Source organism: Crocodylus siamensis, chromosome 1 (genome assembly GCF_052110815.1).
Source record: "Crocodylus siamensis isolate JL-2025a chromosome 1, ASM5211081v1, whole genome shotgun sequence".
Taxonomy (NCBI): domain Eukaryota; kingdom Metazoa; phylum Chordata; order Crocodylia; family Crocodylidae; genus Crocodylus; species Crocodylus siamensis.
Genome location: NC_143395.1, coordinates 45,305,016 through 45,326,458, shown reverse-complemented (window position 1 = coordinate 45,326,458; position 21,443 = coordinate 45,305,016). Strand labels below are relative to the sequence as shown.

At 43.1% G+C, this 21,443-nt stretch overlaps 1 protein-coding gene across 13 annotated transcripts in view; it reads left to right on the top strand.

Moving 5' to 3' along the window:
• HMGCLL1 (3-hydroxy-3-methylglutaryl-CoA lyase like 1) overlaps positions 1–21,443 on the top strand; it is a 157,534-nt gene that overhangs the window by 11,488 nt on the left and 124,603 nt on the right. For 5 of the 13 annotated variants that reach the window (XM_090034078.1, XM_090034061.1, XM_090034045.1 and 2 more), the window contains one exon: positions 1,187–1,415. The exons of the other annotated variants lie outside the window; for them this stretch is intronic. The gene's annotated coding sequence lies outside the window, so the exon portion shown is untranslated. The remainder of the gene's footprint in view (positions 1–1,186; positions 1,416–21,443) is intronic. 13 annotated transcript variants of the gene reach the window in all.

Genomic DNA, 21,443 nt, shown 5'->3' with positions numbered 1-21,443 from the left:
GATAGCGACGTTAATCTTAAAAAATCTTTAAAAATATTTAGCTATCTAGCTCCCATTAAAATCAAATGCAACCCTCATTTCATCTGGATCTAACTCAGTGTGTAGACAACTAGGACTTACTGTAGGTAGGATTTTTAAAAATATAAATATATATTCTATTTCCGTAAGTTTTTCTTGTTGCAATTTCTTTTGTAAAAATAGCTACAAATCTAACTGATCTTCCCTTTGAAGTTTATGTGAGATTGCAAAGGTTAAGATCTAAGGCAGAGTGTGGTATACATATGTATTTAAATTGTATTTGTTTAAAATAAGTGTACAATAAACAATTAGCTGTTAAAGAAATTACAAACATTAATCTTAGCAGTTACTCTACACAATAAATACATTGTGCTTTATAGTCAATTGATTTTATTTTCTGAAAATAGCAAAATAATATGTATTTTCCAAGAGGAGAGAGAAGCCAGATGTTTTTCACTTCATGCCACCTTCATTTTTCCTTGCCTATTTTTAAAAGGCAGCCACTTTTAATGAGATTTATATTTCTAAAAGATGTTAATCTTACAGGCAAACTTTCTCCAGTCCTAAGAATACAGTCCCCCTATCCAAAGATAAGCAGAATTTACATTGGCTTCTGGGTGAATTTTGCTTTTAAGTTTGGACTACTGAGACTTCAGAAACCCTCTGCCCAAATGGTCCCTTGTCTATGTGGAACCCTTTCAAGTAAGGCTCTGTGCATGAAAAGCAAACAAGATTAGGGTGTTGGTCTGTTGTAGATTTCCAAGTACTTTCTCTGCCTTTTTATTTTTTTTTTTGAGTTGTACAGTATAGCTGATAAAACGTATGAAGGGATCAGATAACATTAATACTTATGTGAATGAAATAAGTTCTAGTCTACAAAGTGTTGCCAGAGAAATTTAACAATAACCATTACATTTACACATCATCGTATATTCTGTTTTAGCTCAGATTAGGGTCCCATATTGTATGAAAGGTTTCTGGATGACTTCTGAGTTGGTCAGTCATACAATTCCATTTATCTTGTTAACATCCTGATGTTGAAGGTAATGTGTTTTTAAACCTCTTGTTACTTTGGTAGAGTTGAGTCAATGATGAATGCTCTCTGCTTTACATAGCAGAAAGGGAGCAATACTTTTCACTACTGTTCCTTTAATCCCTTTCTTTTTAGGCCAGAGTCCTTCTGAAGTCATTGGGAACTTTGCCGGCACAAGGGTTGCAAGATCAAGCCAATAGACTCAGCCAGTTATTTCAGTGGATACTCTTCAAGCTATGAAATAGGAAAGTAGTAATGTAGGTGGATGGAGTGTTGAAGAGAGAGCAAAGTTTGGAAAGGAAAGGAACAAGAAGGCTGAAGATGCCAAACAGGATGTGTGAAGTTAAAAGATTGATAATAAATTGTAAGAAAGTTTGACCTCAGTGGAGACATTGGCTAAATTCTTATGCCATTTGGGTTGGAAATAAAGGGAAAATAACAAAAACGTTTTAACAGTTACAAACTTATATAGAGATTATAAGGTAAGTGTGGGACTGTATTTTACAGCTGGAAACACTGTAAAGGATTTTACAGATCTTCCTCTGCAAATTTGGGAATTAAGATAAAAAAAAAAACACACAGGAAATTTCTACTCAGACAGAGCATATGTTTTATAAGAGATCCTGGTTTTTGGCTTGTCCCACTACCTCTTCCTACTCCGTCAAAGACTACACATGTACATGGGCGCATCTTCTTTTGCTTCTTTGCCAGCACAAGAACAACATTGATTTTCAGATATTTATGCGACAACTAATTGGACTAAAACAGGGGTGGGCAAAATAAGGCCCATGGACTGGATCCAGCCTGCTGAGCACTTTCATCCAGCCCATGGTGCCCAGCAACAAATTGTGCTCTGTCCAGCCCTTCTGCCCCCAGGGGTGGGAGCAAGGCACTTGCATGTACACATAGGCCCATATGAATCCTATTGCCTCATTCCTGCCCTTGTGGGTGGAAGGGCCCAGCGGGCCAGTGTGGGGCTGCAGCTGCTGCTGCTGCCACTGCTACTCCTGTGGTCCCCAGGAACCTGCTCTGCTTCCCCTATCTCCTGCTGGCTCTGGGCAGCAGGTAGGGAAGCAGTGGAGGCAGGGATGCAGCTGGGCAGGATTGTGGCGGGTGGGGCCGGATCTGGTGGCAGCGCATAGCCTGTACCCAAGGGGGCAGCAGCAGCACGGAGCTTGGCTGGGCAGTGTGTGGATGTGAGGGAGGGTGCGGGGTGGGGGGGTATGGGGGCCCCTCCACATTTCCCCCACAATGGCATACAGCCCTGGAAGGCGGTGGCAGCAGCAGCAAGCGGGGCACTCAGAGTACAGGTGCCCAGTGGAGCACAACTTCAGCCAGTGCTGCACATCACAATGAGGGGCACAACCTCTGCCGGGCCATCTGTATCACTGGCGCTCCCTGCACTCATGCACTTGCACAGCATGGGAGGGATGCCCCATGTGCTAAAGCCAGCTGCCTTCCCCACTAGGGTTGTACAGCCCTGGAGAGAAGCCTCAGCTGCTGAAGCTGGCTGCCTTCCCCACCCCTCCCTGCAGCCCTGGCAGGGAAAGCATCCAGCTCCAGTACCTGAGGCTTTTCTCCTGTGGTGTGTGATTGCAGGAGCTGTGAATGAGTGGCAGGGAGCACCAGTGATACAGATGGCCCGGCAGAAGTTGCACTTCTTGCTGCAATTTGCAACATTGGCTGGAACCACGTCCTGCCGGGAACCTTAGCCTTGAGCACCCTGTTTCCTGCTGCACTATGAGGGGAGTGTGCGAGGGGCAGTGGGGATCATCCCCTGCCTGGCAGGATCCAGTGAGTGCAGGGCTTTTTTTTTTCTTTTCAAAGAGCCAACACTAGGGCTGGGTGAGGCAGCCATGTTGGGGTGGGGGAGGGAGGCTCATGGCAGAGCCTCCCATGCAGTGTGGGGCAGCAGGGATCAACCCCCACCACCTGGCAGTAGCTGATGAATTCCGGGTTTTTTTTGTTTTTTTTGTTTTTTTTAAGTGCTAGGATGTTGGGACTGGGCAGGTCAGCCATTGACGGTGCTGGGAGAGCGGACGGGGGAAGGGGCTTGTTTGATTCATAGATTTGGCCAATTCAGCAGCAGCTGAATCTCCAAATCAGATTTGGCCAAATTGATTTGGGACAGTGATTTGAATCACCGAATCGAATCACTGTCCCCCAAATTGGCCAAATCCAAAGTGAATACTAGCTGCTTTGCACAGGCCTACCACCTATCTGCTTGAGCAAGTGACCTGTCTAAGGTCATCTACAGCTGAATCACGTTCATACAGAAGGAAGTGTAAGTGATGCAATTGACTTGGTGTTGTATTTGGTATTGTGTTTAAACTGTCAATGTCTAACAGGTGAACAATAGACAGTAGTTAGGAAGATCACTTTTATCAGCAGTCTCTCTGGTAGATGTGATTCACAAGTGATGAAGACTTTGATGCATGAAGACTAGGTAGGAAATCCTGAAGTAACTAATTTCATTATCTCAGTTTCTTCTGGGTTTAACTGCTGAAAGATTTTGTGGTTTCTAGAGGAAGGGAGAGCAAGTCTTTTACAAATTGGAATTTAGATGTAATCCAGAAGGCTGAAATGAGTGCTGATATGTTTTTCTGTTTCTTCACAGCATAAATATTTTGGAGATTTTATCTAAATGGTGGTGCTCTGAACTAGTCAGCTGAAAAAACTGAACATAATCTAGAGTTTTTGATGCTCCTATATGAGAAGAGTTGTGCTTATGTAAACTGTAGGGGTGTCCAGCGTAGTAGTCGTTTACTAAATGTACTTACCAAGTCCTTCTCCGTTATATAGTTCCCTTCCTCATTTTACAAAGGTCTGTGTTTTCTTTAACTTTCTTTTTTTCCAGATGTATGCTGAAAATAACAGTATGATGTAGAAAAAATATATTCAAGGGGGGATGGGATATTGCAACTTGCCTATTACGTTTTTTAAATGAGACCCTGGAGTAGTGGATACTCTCATCATAAAGTATGTGAGAACATTGACCAGTCTACTTTGTAATGGAAGAAGCATGTTCAAACTTCCAATCCAATATTTAGTACAAATCATACCCTTCCATTTACTGAAAGCAGTTCTGGTAATCTGAAGAAAATATTGAAATGGAATATAGCATTCACAGCAGTATAACTTGCTTTGCTTTTTCACTCTAATGTAACTAACACCAGTGCCTGGTGTGGACAGATGACCATCCCTCTTTGAGTACCTGCAAGTGTATGCACTATTATAGCAACTTACTGTTAGGCAACAAGGGATCTGATAATAGCCTGTTTACAATGAACAAACTGCTACCTTGGAGTAGAAAGTGGACATAAGACTTCCAGTAGTGTATATTTTCCCTTAATTTTTCCCAGGGTAAGTTTACAGCAGATTCAGAAAAGGGTGTGGACAGAAGTAACAGTTGAAAATGTTGCAAAAACCTTTGAAATGTCTCAGAGGTCCAGCTGTACAAATATATATGACATTTGAAAGGTTTTCTAAATGGCTGAAATGTTCCAAAAGCATACCTCTTGAAATAAAGTACTATTTTTGTAGAGTTTCATTTCTTGTTACTTGTGGGACAAGGGCTGGAATTGGGCTGGTGCTGGCACCAAAGCTGGGCATACTCTCTGCCACCCTCTGCTAGACCCTGGGACCTCTTGGGGCCTTCATGGCCATGGCCCTCCAGCCTGACTCTCCAGTCCCAATCCTCCCTATCCTTCCCCTCCAAGGGAGAGAGGAGAGGTTGATGAGATTTGGGGATGGAGAACCAAGATTCTGCTACCCTCTCCACTCTTGCTCACCTCTCATCTCTGGATCACTGCTCTTCCTTCCCCTTTACATCCCCTCCCCATGAAGGAGAGTGGGGAGCAGAGATCAGTTGCAGGTCTCTGCAGCCTCCTGTAGTAAGCTGTTGTTGGGGTTAGAGGAGACTGCAGCATTTTGAAACCAGTTGAAACAATTCCCCGCTGTAAAGTTTTCAAGTGCATTTCACTCGGAGATATTTCAGAAGTTATTTTTGTCCCCACCCTAACTGTCATTAGTGCAGGACTATATATGTCATGTGCCTACCATCATTTCATACCATTATAAAGGCAGGTTACATTGCAATAACCTTGTTGTGTGCCCAGACACACAGATATAAGCCACCACATCTGCCAGAAGATTCTTGTGGTCATTTGGCTTCTCTCCCTGCCATTGAATAGAAAATTTTAGTATGATATTACAGCTGTGAGAATGGATTGTTTATGGGTTTATTTGGTCTTGTGAGATAACAGCATATAAGGCATTCAATTCTGTGGTCAAATTAGACTGCTTTGTGCTGTTTAATTAGCATTGTGGATATATAATAACTGAAACTATCAGAATTCTAGTTTTCTGTCTCTTTTTGAAACAGAGTAAAGGTCTTTTCATCAGCTTCTTTTCAAAAGCATCGTTAACTTTATGTTATAAGAAATGATAACTATTATAACTACTTCAATAAAAGAATTTCACAAATTATTTCAAGGGTCACTTTATAATCCTAAGAGAATTCAGTTGAGTGTGATTTTTTTTGTTTGTTTGTTTTTAAATGTAAACTGGGATCAAGCAGCAATTGATTTTGAATAAGATTTCATTCATGAATATAGTGAGTATTCTGAGGCTGAGAGCACATACAAAAGACTATAGTTCACATGAAGAAAATGGCATTTTCTGAGGATACATTATAGTAACTGATAATTTTTAAATTGTTCCTTTGTTAAGGAGAGATTTATTTTTATCATTGGTATAAATGAATGATATTTACTTAAACTGTTATATTGAATCTGAATTTACTGTCTGCATTAAATATTCCTGTGAGAGAGACAGGTTCTTGCAAGTTCGTGTAAGAGAGAAATTGATTTATTACATGCAAAATCTTCTAAAAGGTAAACTGGCATAAAACTATATAGGGTAGCAAATTTTTAAAAATCATTTGGACATTTTTGTCCACAGATGTTAGCTGTTTTATGTGGGAATAAAGGTGTTAGTTTATGAGATTTTTGGAAAAAGAAGTTGAGAAGCTTTGAATGCCTGAGATATAGGCTGAAGCGCCAGAGGACATTGATGGAATGCTAGGTGAAACCCACAGGGAAATAATTCAACAGCAGCAGCTGGAAAGGAACTGTATGTAGCTTTAGGGGTTACTTTTAATGCAATAGTTAAGATGAGATTAAATATAGGTGTTAGTACGTGAGAAATGGAAGTGATGAAGGTATCATGTAGAACACAGGAATTAGGAAAATGATTTAATGGAATATGTGGCTGATCACAGCTGAATTGTTAAAAGCCTGGAAACATAATTTGAAATGAGCTGTGTGTTGGCTTCATATAAAGTAAAATAGTTGTGTGAATAATTTATTACTGTGAGGATAGAGGGAAAAGATGGGCAAATATCGTGGTCTTGTTGTGTTTCCTTTATGTCTGAATGGTACAGAGGGACCAGAATATTAGTTCAGGTAGTTAGCTGGCAGCCCCCCCCATGCATAGAAAAATTGTCAGGTGATGTGCAGTTCTGTCTTTTCCTCTTGCTTTGTCTTGGCATTAGGTAGTATTTCGGAACCTTTTGAGTGCTGGATGGTGCCCTGTTCATTCTAACATAAGTGTTCCCTACTAGCACAAGTGCCATTACAAACCAGTAGAACTTTGAACAACAATTAGATCCGTAGGTGCCAACTATGTGGGTGCTCCAGGGCTTGAGCACCCACCAAAAAAAACAGTGGGTGCTCAGCACCAATGGAGTAACACTTGCAAATGTTAAAATAAAAAGTTCTTTACCGGAAGAAGCAGCATGTTACTTCAACTTGGTTCTGTAGCATCTGTAAAGATCAGGTGTTCATTGGGACTTTTTGGAGCTTTTAGCTAAAACTGATTGAATCATCTAATAGATACAAGTGCCAAAGATGCCCCATTAAAGCACCTGATCTTTACAGATGCTACAGAGCTGGGTTGAAGTAACACACTGCCTCTTTTGCAGGCCTTGGCAGCACATTATGCTGCTTTTTGGGTTTTTTTATGTCTGTAAGCACCCACTGGCAAAAAAACAGTTGGTGCCTATGGTTACATCAAACTCACTCATGGTTGCTAGGATTGTATAGTATAGAAAATCCAGTCTGATTAATGTTTTGAAAGTATATGGATACTTTTTTTTTTCTCAGAGTAGCAAAGCTATGGATGCATCTTTGCTTCACTTGATAGTAATGTCAATAGAGCAAATATATCCATTGCCAATATTAATGGTTCTTTGGTACTACTATGTTATATTATGTAGAATATCAATGTTAAAAGAACATTATTAAGATTGAAAAGTCAAATGGCAGGATCAGGTTAGCCTCTGCTATCTTTATTTGGTTCCTTCTGCTTGTGAACTGGTCAGTCTCTTTCCACCCATTTCCCAGTCACAGTCTCCTTGCCTAACCAGTCCAAGTCTCCATTGCTTCTTTACTGCACCCACCGTTTTATTCAGCTGGATTCTAGTCCCAGTCCCAATCTGCTTGTGGAGTTGTAACCTTTGTCTTAGGCACAATCTCAGTTTGTCCTCTGTCCTTCCTATGCATTGCAATGGATTACAGTTGTGCCTCTGATTATGGTTAGGTGCCAACATGGTACATACATGCCTAAATGAAATCCTATTTCATCCTGCTAAGGTATCTGGAAAACCATTAACAGATCTACTTTTGTACTATGCTTTCATCTTACCCCAAAGACTAAGACATAAAAAAACAGGAGAAAGAATAAAAGAGGAGGTTTCACTCATTTTTTTCATTAATAGGATTTTAGTGATTTGAGTGAATGGAATAGAAGTGCATATAATGTTCTTGAATGCCCTTTGGGTGCACGTGCACCCCCTATGCATTGCCACTGACCAGCTTCCCCTTGCCTCCCTTGCTACTCAGCTAAGTGGCAGGGTTTGGGGACAAGAGAAAGTCAGCAGAGGACAGCACTCTTCCCACCATTGGGCTTCCGGGCATTGGGAGAGGAGCAGAGGGAGCAGTAGGACAAAGCCCTTGACTCCTCCTCACACTGAGAACTTCAGTGTGAAAAGCAAGCATGGGGCTGCACTGGTTAGTACAACTTAGCTCCTGGTGTCCAGCAGCCCAGTGCCAGGTGTGTTGCAGCAAAGTTTCTCCTGGGAACTCTGGTGTGAGAAGCAGCGGAGAACAGCTGGTGGCTTCTCCTCCCCTCCCCTCTACAGGTGTGTGGGATTAGCTGCCCCCTGTAGCTTCTGAAGACCAGGGTGAACCCTATCTTGTGAAAGCTTGGGAACATTTCCTTTGGCTCCACCCCTCCTGGTCTGGGAGAAAAAGCCTAGATGTCTGTACACTTCCAGCTTCTACTGAAGAACAGTGATTCTCCTGGTAGAAATGGAACATCTGTACATAGCCAAATATAGTACATCATTTGCAAGTAGCTGGTCCTTCACTAGCCATATTTGCTGCTCTGTACTGAAGCATGCCTTGGTTATCCCACAGGCCAGATCTGTGCTTTCTCATTCCTGTGTTTTGTGGGTTTTTTTGTTTGCTTGTTTGTTTTTAAACCTCTGCTCTTTCCAAGTGAGCTCCTGGGAAAACTCACAAACTCTTTCTTCCCTGTTAGTTGTCCTCTGTTCAGTAGTACAGTATAGCACTATTCAGTAATGCAATAATTTAATCAATGGAAAAAAAATTCAAAGCAATTATACACATATTTGCTATGTCATATCATATAAAAATGGATGGTAATTAATAGGTCTGGTAAAAAAAAAACCCAGTAAAATGTTGCCATAATTTTATTAATTAAAAAAAAGATGTTTAATTAGTTTTGATTTTTATTAATTAAAATCCCAGCAAAACATTTTCACTGAATAGCCTACATTTGATGGGTACCATTATAAGAAGTCATCACTTTACAGTACTGAATACTTTGTAGGTTCAAGGCATCATGTACTATAAATAATAGTAAATAGGAAATTATGAGAGATTTCAGCTACCATATCATCAATATACTGTTGCTTTTCAATTCTATATATCCTTTTCCTCAAACCTAGACAGAAAACTCTAATTGCTTTTCCAGTTGTTGACCAAGTTAGAGATGTGGATGAAAGTGAGTTGGCTGCAGCTCAGCTTGGTTAATGGAGAAATGCTGCTTATTAGCCAAGGGAAGCATTTAGGGGAATCAGAAAGGTAATGCATACACCATCTACTGAAAATATAGTTTTCATTTTTGCTGAAGTGGCTAGCTGCCTTGGGATCTTATTAGCAGCTGAGGTCTCTGGTGCCTTTTATTATCTACAATTTCTTTCTAATGCAGGCCCAGCTTTATCTACAGTTTCTAATCCAGTCCATGCATCTGCCACCCCCAGACTAGACGTCAGTAATATGTTTACTTAATTGTTCTCCTGAAAACCACCCATGACTCCAGAACATAACTGCCTGTGTCCTGTGTACTATGGTTCTTATGTGCAGTTAATGCTTGTGCTCAAACCTCAGACTTCTTTGCTGTCTTGCAGGGTGAAAGCTGAAGTGTTGATGTTAGTTTTGCAAGTTTAGAATTGTTTGGGATGCCATTATTTGGCAGAGTTGTTCTCATTCTCTGCTGCTCCATAGTGTCCTGCCCTCCCACATTCTGCATACCTCCCTGCCATCCCTCGTGTGATATATTGAACCAGGCAGCATAAACTGAAGGAGGGAGAGGGAGCCACAGGATTACAAGTGCTGCTACATCTGGAGCAACAATGGTGGTATTGGTTGGGTGAGAGCTTGGGGGCCACATGTTAACCCCTCATAGACTGCTAGTTGTCTTAGGGCAAGGGAATGTCTTCTTATGGTTCCTTCCCAGCTGTATTTTCTATCACTAGTCTATGCAAAGGAGAATCAGACTCTAAAATATTTAAATAAAGCTACCAAGTAACTTACAGTACATATGTACCAGCCACATGACTCTTGTTTCTTTACTAGATCTTAATATATATTGCTGGTCAAAATAAATTAGTTGAGAACATTATCTTTCACTCTAATTTCTAACTAAAAAATCCCCAGCAAATAGTTTTCTATTAGTTTGGGTCTCAAATGTTACCTTGAGCTAAATTTAGGGGTGTCCCAATAGGGATTTTTAGCCAATATTTAAGGAGGCATATTGGCCAATACTGATTCAATTTCTGATACAGCTGCCTCCAGGTAAGTCTGGTGTGGTGAAGGGGGGCAGATCATCACCCCCCCGGTGAGGGAGGGGGCAGGGGCAGGTGCTGCCCAGAAGAAATGGGGCAGGGCAGAGCTATGGCTCATGGGGTGAGGGAGGTGGTTCCCACTGCTGCTTGCACCCTGGGAGGGTGGGGGGGGGGGGTGTTCCTCCCAGATCAGCACAGCACAGCATGAGATCAGGACAGACTGCAGCTGGGGCTGCGTGGGGCTCTTCTCAGTGGGGGCTGGGCTCAGAGCAGGCGCTGGCAGCATCCATCCCAAATTTTGTCAAAGTTCTGCTCTCAGTGCTATCGCTGCTTGGCGCAGCCCCAGCTCAACGCCTCGCCTCCACCCATGCTCTAGGAATAGCTGCAGCTGAGCTTGGTGGTGGCGGCAGTGCTGGGAGCAGAGTGGTGGCAAAATCTGGGGTGGATGCAGCATCCTCCCAGCATCGCCAGCACCTGCTCCGAACTCAGCCTGTGGCAAGAAGAGCCCCACGCAGCCCTGGCTACAACCTGCTTCACCCCGCACAGGTCCAGGAGGCACACCCCTCCCATGCCCTTGTGGGGTGCAAGCAGTGGTGGGAGTCCCATGAGCTATGGCTCTGTCCCACCTGGGTAGTGCCTGCCTCTGCCCGCTTTTTCATCGCAGGGGGCTTTGATCATAGCCCTTCCCTCCCCCTGTGCTCTTCCACCACACTGGACTTACCAGATGGAGGCAGCTCTCAATGCTACTGAGCCTGCATGCTGTGCTGCAGTTGCACGCAGCACGAGCATTTATCAGCAAAATTATCGGCCCCATCAGGCCGATATCTGATACAGCCAGTTTTCTTTATATTGGTACTGATCTGATATTGGATCGATGTATCACCTCTAGTTAAATTATGCTTGTATTACTTTACCTTGTGCATGCTGTGCGAGTGTAGGAAGTGAACGTGTGGAAGGATTTATGAAATAACTTCTTTTGTCAATACAGTATAAAGCAAGGGACACATCAGGTCTGTACCCAATAATAATAATAGTATTTTTTCTCATTTTTTTTTAAGTAATGAAAGACGGGCAAAGGCAGATATATATTGGTAACTAGTTCTAAGGGCAGTATTTCTGCAACTGCTTAAAGGCATGATGTTGGAACCTCTAAATAACCAACTGGATGAGATGAGGTATAATACAGCTGTTAAATCAGTAGGGCCAGGTTAAAATTCAGTGCGTGTGAGACAGGGGGCAGGGGGTGTCGCTTCTGCCACCCCTGTCTGAGCTTTTTGATATGAGGAGCACACAGCTGCTGGCTCAGCTTGGCCAGATCTGGAGGTTAGAGAGACAAGGCTGGGGAGAGGCTGGGCAAGGCTGTTTTGGCAGCCTCCTGGGAGTGCCCTGCCTGCTTGCCAGAGCCAGTACAGGCAGGCTGGAGCATCTGTTGGGCAAACATCTGTTGGGTTCAGTGCTGCTCTCTCATGGCACTTTGCATAAAGCACCATGAGTTAGGATGCCTCCCCTAAGTGTATGTAGGCACCAGCCATGATGGAGCATATCTTAGGTAATTAAAACCACAGCTCACTTCTTTCTGATCTAGCATTAAAGGAAAATATTTGGGAAGAGAAGGACATTTCCCTTTAATTCCTGTGTTTAACTTCTGCAGGCAGCAGTTTTGTTGATTTATTATCTTCCATTGTTCCATTGGGAAATGTCTTCTTTTATATTTGGCCTGAAAGGAATTTTCCTTTTGTATAACTGGGAGATACTTGGCACCGATATGTAAGGTCCCTTGCTGCATATTACCAAGGTCTCCAGGGTATTATTCTGAGGTAGAGGCCTACTCCCACAGTATATTCTCTTACAATTTCCTCTGTTAGTGCACAGTGATTTTGTTTCATATTTTGCCTCACATAATTCTGTCTTATATGAGAAGGATTACATTTGTCTAACTGACACAATTCTGTTTGCCAGCAGATCAAAAAACAATATATTATGTATGGTCAGAGGCTCCACATTCTAAAAATGCCCTCATTTGTTAATTGAACTATTATCTGAGCTTTCTCTCATTCCAGCTGTCTTTTCATCATTCTATTTCCCAGATCTTGGGACTGTAGAAAAATAGGGCTGGAAAAGATGTCAAGAGGTTATCTAGTCCAGTCCTATTCTGAGGGCAGGATCATTCATGTTTAAACCATCCCAGATGATCTTTTTTGAAGTCTGGTGCCCAAAACTGAATACAGAACACAGATGAAGTCTAACCAGTGCTGATTAAGGTGGGAGAATAATTTACCATGTCTTACATTGGATACTTTTGTTAATACATCACAGTGGACTATTTGCTTTTTCCCCCCAGCAATTTTAAACTGTTGATTCATACTCAGTGTCCAGTCCACTATATACCAGAAATTATTTTCTGAAGTGCTGTCGTAGTCATTTCTCATTTACATTTATGAATGTAGCTGTTCCTTCCTAATTCACGTACTTCACATTTGGCCTTCTTGAATTTAATCCCATTTATTTCAGAATTTGTCAATTTATTAACTTAATTTTTAATCCTAAACATGTCTTCTAAGGTACGTGCTACCCCACACAGATAAGTGTCATGTACATTTAATGAATCTACACTCAATTCTACCTTCCAAGTCATTAATGAAAGTAATTAATTCTATAAAATTGATGACTGACCTGGAGTTACTTCCTCCAAGTTCATAGGATCATAGAAACTAGGATTGAAAGGGACCTCATCAGGTCATTTGGTCCAGTCTCTCCTCAAGGTACAACCATCCCTGACTAAATTATCCTAGTGGCTGTCTAACCTGCTCTTGAAAATTTCCAAGGTACAGATTCTATAACTTCCCTTGGTAGCCTGTTCCAGTGGTTAACCACCTCAAAGTCAGTTATACACCAGTTTATCTTCATCTTTAAACATTTTTCTTTGCTAATTTATGAGAGGTGTTTTGAGAGACAGCAATACAAGCCTTACTAAAATAAAGTATATTGCATCTATGGTCCTCTGCCCTCCCATCCACAACACCCAATATTTTGTTAACATTGCTTAGACAGGTTTTGCTCTTGACAAATCCATGATAACTATTTCATACTATCTTTTCATCTGCGTCTTAAAAATTGACTGTTTAATTATATGCTGTAGTCCAGTTGTTTTCAAACTTCCTAGTCATGGAACCCTTTCCTATCACTTCTGGCATGGAACCCCTATCCCTATCCTAAAGACTGACACAGAGCCAGGTGACCTGGCTTCACAATGGCAGTGTACTGCCTCTTGCCTTGCTCTGCCATCCTCTTTCTTTCCATTTTAAAGTTGACCACTGTATTTACCCTCTTCCACTGCTCTGGGATTTCACTTTATCTCTGTAGAATCAGTCAGTACCTTAAACAGTCATCAGGCCTTTCTGATATGAAAATATCCATTTTATCTCAGTAATTTCTAATTTGTTTCTTCCCTACATGTGGTGGCATACTGACTTGTCCTTGATAATAATTGTGTTAGTCATCTGCTCGTTGATTTTTTTAATAAAAACAAGGTAAAACAGGCGAGAGACCTGGTTATAGAAAGAGATGAGATTGGTAGGGCATGTCTACACAAGGATTTCATTTGGCTTAAATTTACTCTGGTGTAAGCCCTTTCAGACAGACGTCTACACATGGGGATTAGGAAGCAGATTTGCTGCTCCTTGCGCTAATTTTCCTGCAGTCTTGCAGTGGGCCTCTGCTGCCACAGGCGGGAGCTCTAGGCCCTGTCTGCAGCTGCCAGCATCTGGAAGGCATCTTTAAAAGCCAGCCCCACTCTCTGCTCTTTGGCCAGCCCCTTCTTGTCCAGTAGCAGCATGCCAAGCACAGGGGCAGCACAGGGCAGTTCTCTCCTTGGCTACTCTGCCTCTTGTGCTATGGCTGCTCCAGTCCCTGCCCCTGGCAGCAGTGACCAGTGCCGCATGCTCCTGTTGGCTGCAACACTGGCTGCTGCACTTGCCATGCTGCCTACCACCTGGGCAATGGCTGTCGCACCCCACCTGGCTGCCACCCACACAACAACCACCTGTTTGGTAGCAGTGTGCTGTCCCAGGGCCTCCGCCACCACTGCACAACTGCTGCCAGCAGGGACACTGAGGGGCTCCAGGATGCCACTGCTGGGGCTGCCATCACACTCCTGGGCCTCTAGTCTCACCAGCTCTGGGCCCACAGTGCCATCCAGGACAGGTGAGGTACCAGAGGACTGGAAGAGGGCCAACGTGGTCCCCATCTTCAAAAAAGGCAGGAAAGAGGACCTGGGAAACTATAGGCTGGTTAGTCTCACCTTGATCCTAGGCAAGCTGTTCGAGAAAATTATGCTGGCACACATCCAGGAGGGGCCAGCAGGGGACTGCATGCTTAGGGGCAACCAACATGGGTTCATCAGTGGAAGGTCCTGTCAGACCAACCTGGTGGCCTTTTACGATGAGATCACCAGATCATTAGACGCAGGGGTAGCAGTGGATATAATCTTCCTAGACTTCCGGAAGGCTTTTGACACTGTCTCTCACCCTGTTCTCATCAAGAAACTGGGGGGCTGTGGTGTAGACACCCACACAGTCACATGGGTCGCCAACTGGCTGGAGGGCTGCACCCAGAGGGTGGTAGTGGATGGGTTCTTCTCAACCTGGAAGGACGTGGGCAGTGGGGTTCCGCAGGGCTCGGTCCATGGGCCCGCACTGTTCAACATCTTCATCAGCGATTTGGATGAGGGGGTAAAAAGCACCCTGTTCAAATTTGCTGATGACATTAAGATGTGGGGGGACGTGGGAACATTGGAAGGATGCAACAGGCTACAATCAGACCTAGACAGGTTACAAGGGTGGGCGGACGAGAATATGATGGGTTTCAACACAGACAAGTGCAAGGTGATGCACCTGGGGAGGAACAACCGGCACCATACCTACAGGTTAGGGAACTCCCCTCTTGTCAGCACGGAGGCGGAAAGGGATCTGGGGGTCATCATTGACTCCAACATGAACGTGGGCCGGCAGTGTGGAGAGGCAGTAAGGAAGGCCAACTGCACCTTGGCATGTATCCACAGATGCATCACGAGCAGGTCCAAGGAGGTGATCCTCCCCCCTCTGTGCGGCACTGGTCAGGCCGCAGCTGCAGTATTGCGTCCAATTCTGGGCGCCGCGCTTCAAGAGGGATGTGGACAGCATGGACAGGGTCCAGAGGAGGGCCACTCGTATGATCAGGGGACAACAGGGCAGGCCCTATGAGGACAGGCTGCGGGACCTGAACCTGTTCAGCCTCCAAAAGAGAAGGCTGAGGGGGGATCTTGTGGCCTGTTATAAACTAGTCAGGGGGGATCAGCAGGCATTGGGGAAGTCACTGTTTCCCCGAGCACCGCCAGGAGTGACCAGGAATAACAGTCACAAGCTGGCAGAGGGTAGGTTTAGGTTAGATACCAGGAGGCGCTACTTCACAGTCAGGGCGGCTAGGGCCTGGAACCAGCTTCCAAGAGAAGTGGTGCAGGCTCCTACCCCTGTGGGTGTTTAAGAGGAGGTTAGATGAACATCTTGCTGGGGTCATTTGACCCCAGTATTCTTTCCTGCCATGGCAGGGGGTCGGATTAGATGATCTGCTCAGGTCCCTTCCGACCCTACAAACTATGAAACTATGATGTCTAGCACACCTGGGATGGTGAGCAGTAGCTGGATGCATTTTGGTTCACTTGGGCCATCTTCTGGGATCACATTCAGCAATTTCAGGCCCACCTGGAGCAGCAGGACAATGACTTTACCCAGCCCTCCCCATGGACACCCAGCTGGCCCTTGTGCTGGTGAAGCTGGCCATGCCTGCCAGCTTCTGATACATCAGTCACCTGTTTGGCATGGGCAAGGCCACTGCTGGGGAGGCCATCCTGGAGGTATGCAGTGCTCTCCAGATGTGCTGGGGGACATGGTACTCCGCTTCAATGACCGCAAGGCGGTGGTCATGGTGTTCCGTGTTCTGGGATTTCCCCAGTGCATTGAAGCCCTGGACAGGACCCTGCCACCTACCTGCCCCATAGAGACTGGCCCTACTACAGCTGCAGGGATTTTACTCCATGGTGCTCCAAGCCTCCATGGGCCACCATGGCACGTTTATGCATGTGAGAACTGGCTGGGCGGACAGCACCCATGATGCCTGCATTTTTTGGAACTTCAGCCTGATGGGCCTGGAGATTGGATGCTTCGTGCTGGGTGGGGCGACATGTAAGGGGTGCACATGCACCCCCTGAGTGTGGCATTTCACTCCCTGCAAAAAGGGGCAGTTACTCCGTGAGCGGTCACCACTCGCCACCTGCTGCTGACAAAGCCATCACCATCTGCAGGTGGTCCGTGATTGCCCCTGGCTGCCACTGCCAGTGGCATCTGCGGGAGCTCCGCAGTTGCATCCACCGGGCTCCCACCACTGCCGCTGCACTCCTGCCACCGCCAGCACAGCTGTGCACCCCCAGCTATCGGGGGCATGCACCACTCATGGTGCCGGGGATGCCAGATCTGCAGCTGGGTGCCATCACCCCTCCCCTGCTCATTGGGAACCCTGCCTACCTGCTCCCGCCTTGGTTGATGCAGCCCTATGCTGGCCACGTGGATCCCTGCTAGACGCACTTTAATTACTACCTGCACCATACTGGCATCCTGATGAAGTGTGTCTTTATCTGCCTCGAGCTGCTGGTGCACCCCCACCACCTGCCTTGAGTTCACCAAGGAGAACTTCTCCCAAGTCATGATCACAGTGTGTATGCTGCACAACATCTGCAAAGTGCAGACAGAGATCTTCCATGAGGCCTGGGTGAGAGAAGGCATGGCAGGTGAAGGACATCTGGCAGCAGGACCACCACCTACAGTGACAGGGGTAGCAGTGGGTCCCCCTCCCACTGGGGGTCCAGGAAAGCCATGCCCCTACCAGTGGGGGTCAGGGCACTGGGTGCAGCAGGCTCTAGCCAGTTTCCCACCTGCTGAACTGTCGAGCAGCTGAGCCCACAATCTTCCAGTTTTCCCGCAAGGATATTGTGGGATACTAGATCTAATGCCTTTTGGAAGTTTAGGTATATAATGTCTACCGCATCTCCTATGTTCAGGTGGCAAGAGACCTGGTTATAGAAAGAGATGAGATTGGTAAGACAAGACCTACTCACAATAAAGCCATGCTGGCTGTCGTTCAGAATCTTACCTTCTGTGAGCGTATCGCACATAGATTCTTTAATGAGCTTTTCCAGGATTTTCCCTGGGATGGAGGTTAGGCTGATTGGTCTATAGTTGCCTGGGTCCTCCCTCTTCCCCTTCTTGAAGATGGGCACAATGTTGGCCTTTTTCCAATCCTCAGGGATCTCCTCTGTGCACCACGAATTCTGAAAGAGCTTTGCTGGGGTTCCACGATGACCTCAGCCAGCTCCTTCTGCACTCTCGGATGAAGTCCATCTGATCCCGCTGACTTGTAAATGTCTAGCTTTTCTAGTTGGTATTGCACCCGCTCAGCATCCACAGTGGGGAGGCTGTCAGTCCTGGCATATCCCCTATAAGCCTTATCTTGCTTGACTTTCCACATGGTCTGGTGAAATATCGAAGCAAAGTGGGCATTCGAGAGTTCAGTTTTTTTTCTGAATGTCGGTTACCAGTTGTCCCGAGATGTTAAACAGGGGTCCTACCCTTCCATTTGCTTTCCTTCTACTGCCTACATACCTAAACAAGAACTTCTTATTGTCCTTGACTTCAAAGAGAGTTGGAGAGTATTTTAGCTAATCGTATCTCTTGCTACACTTCCTGTCCTCTTCTCACTTCCAATGCAGGGAAGAGACAGTAAATCCACCCATCGTGACCCCCACACAGTGAAAATGTATCAGATGGCCAAAGGGCAGAACATATGTCCTGACTGCACATCAGAGTGAGGATGGATTGTATAAGCAGCAGGGAAATCATGAGGATGGTTGTATTCAGGAGAAGGTGTTGCAGCAGCAACAGCAAAAGGGCTGAATGCACAAAAGAACACAGCATCAAATGGCCATAGCTAGATTAAGGTAGGGCTGTTTAAAGCTATGCCTATAATGTTCTTTTTAAAATTAGTTGCGATTAAGAAATACTCAGGGGGGGCCATGTTTCCGAGCTAGAGTTCTCAAGTTCCCCTATAAGGCTACCACTATCATTTGCACAGCAGTGTATTTCTTGTCAGTTTGAAAATAGTGAAACAGGCCCAGGAATGAGGGTTATGAGAAGAAAAGCAGCAATGTTTTTTAGATAAGCGTATACGTTGTGCTTCTGGTTCACATAGTAGAACATGTCTAAACTGGAATTATCTGATTGCCACTTAGCTGACATATTTGCATGTACTAGTTCAGATGCTCCACAGATATGGACAGTTACCTTAGTCTAAGCCTAGTGTAAATGACAGAGATTTGTATTTTGGGACAGACGTTTGTGGAGTGCCCACTAATCACATGCCATCTAATAAATTAACAATGAATTAGTATGGGGTTAAATCTTTAGTGTAGACAAAATCTTGAACAAGGCAGGAGATTGTCCAAAGAATGAAGCACGAAGGGCTAAAATAATTCATCATGTCTATCTTATTAAGATGCTAATGTTTCAAAACAGGTAATTTAGTATCCTTTTTTGAGCTCACACAAATTAGTTTAATAAATAAATAAGCTTAATAAATAAAGATTAATGATAAGTGGCTAGCTAATTTCAATATGTAGTTCAAAAAACTTTGCAAAAGTAATAAATATGGGCTTATTAGTCTGTAGTCTTAGAATTTCTTTCCATAATAATTTGTTTACAATTTCTCCATGTTGCTTGGGAATGCAACATCTTCAGCAACATTTGTTTTCTGGCCTCATTATAGTCTGTGGTGGAGTCGCATTTTATAGTATTTGGAGAAGGTAATTAAAAATATATGGTGAAACTATATAACTCTACTTTCGCCTCTGCCTTTACAATATATGATTATTTAATGGCAACATATAAGTAGTTTAACATATAGATGGATATGAATTGATATAGAATGATCATGTAATTAGATACAGGAAACTATCTAATTTTTAAATGTGTAATCCCCAATACCAAATTGATTCATCTTGTTGTGAATGCCTACAATGTTATTGGGCAATCCCTTGCATAAAGCTGAAGGGATTGCCCAATGTTTTATGCAACTCAGTTTGGAAATTTCTATCACAAACCTTTTAAAGGATGAATATTTAAATTGACATTATTAAATGTCACTTTAATTGAGCTGCTTTGAAACATTACAGAAAGGTGAGAGATGAGTAACAGCCACTCCAAGGACACAGAACTTGAGTGCTTTTGATGGGCTTCATGATTTTATATCCTGCTTGAACTCAATCACTGAGAACCAGATTCTGCCTGGCCCTGTTGTAGCTGTACTGGTGAAGTAGGGCTAAAAAGGACATCTTTCCATCTTAGCCTGCCAGTTTAAGGGCCAGGAAAAAATTGTGGTGGTCCACAGTAATATGTGTCTTGATGCTGTCTCTAAACTGATGGTTATATCACTTCTAGTGCTGAATTGCACCTAAATGGCACAGTTGATGTTCATAGGTAATTGCTTGGATGTACAGGAAAGATATGAAACTGGAGTGTATTGATTATATATAATTGGAATGTATTCCCTTTTTAATTGCCTAAATCCAGTTCTATGAAAAATACTTGTACTTTGTTACATAAGATTTGAAAAAAAAATAATGCAAAGTGATTTAATCAATATTTCTCCTGAAACAAAATTAATTTACGTGATTTATTTAATGATTAATATAAATGCTTGTGCACTTTGGTAAGATTTCTACTCTTTCATTCTGTCAAAAATGTTTATTCAGAAACAGGTTTCTTTGATTTTCTGTTCCACACAGAAAGCATAAAGGTAGAGTAGTGGCAAAAGAAATATTGGCTGAGCAGCAGGGTGACATTCAGATAATTAGCAGAAAAATAAGCTGGCTGTTGAAATCCATAGAAATCAAATTCCAAATAAGAACCTATGTGTCAGGAAATTCTGAAGTAGCTATGGGGCTCTGGAAGGTCTTTTTATTAGATTTGTTTATAGCTATGGTTATTTTAAGAAGATTATAATGCTCTGATTAAGGGTTACTTGTATTTGCTATTATAAACCTCTATTGTCAGAGGTTTCTCCTATAACTTGAGAAAAAATATTTTCATATGAAAATTGGCATACAGTGGCTCAGGATGAATAGTACTTTTTTCTAAAATTTGGGGAAAAAGTTTTTGGCTGCTTCTCTGTTTGAGGGAGGCAAATACTTAGTGGTTTTATAGGCTTTTTGTTCTCCCTTGGCAAAGCCTAATACATGGGAAAAACAATTTTTCCAGGCCCTTATTCTTTTATGTCAACTATTTCCTTTTTTTAATATTCAGAACATTGAACTTTTAGTAGTTGTTACTTTTTAATACAGCCAAAATATAATTCAATAAACAGCAATGACTCAATCGCTGTAAGAGCTACATTTTATATTTGGTTACAGATTAAAAAAATAAAACAATACAAAATGATTTAGTCGCTATTTCTCTTGAAACAAAGTAATTTACATGATATTTTAAACAATCAATATGAATGCTTGTACATTTTGGTAAGATTTTGCCTGTCGTTATGTAAAAAATACAGAGTATTATCATTTTTCTTTTTGATTTAGTTTGCTTATTAATGTTGTTTAGACCAGATGCAGTGGGGTTTTAAGTATTTTGCTGGAATGCTACTTTTTTAATGTTCAATATTAGTGGCCCATTGAAAGTCTTCTACTTCAAATGATTCCTCTAGTCTGGGGAAGCATCCATTAAATGGGCAAGATTTATCCTTTCCCATAAATCCATTATTCATATAGCTGCCACTGTAAGCTATTTGTCTTCCTCCAAATTACTATAAAACTTCTATGATGTCAAATTATATATAATATAATATAATATAATATAATATAATATAATATAATATAACAACAAACAAAGAGACAAACAAGCCATGAATTGGTATGGAAAGAAATAGATGGCATCAGAAACCTTTCTTCTGATTCATGTGGGCCACAGAGATAAAGAGAAAGGCTGGTATTTATGTTATGCTTAGTTACACTTTTCCCTTCTTCCAGACAGCAGCAGATTATATTTTTTCCCTACTATGTTCAATGGTCCAGAGCCTGGGCCAGGCTTCCTAGTTTAGTATTTGTATGTAATAAGGTTTTCTATATCTTCATTATATCCAGAATAATTCTTCCATACCACT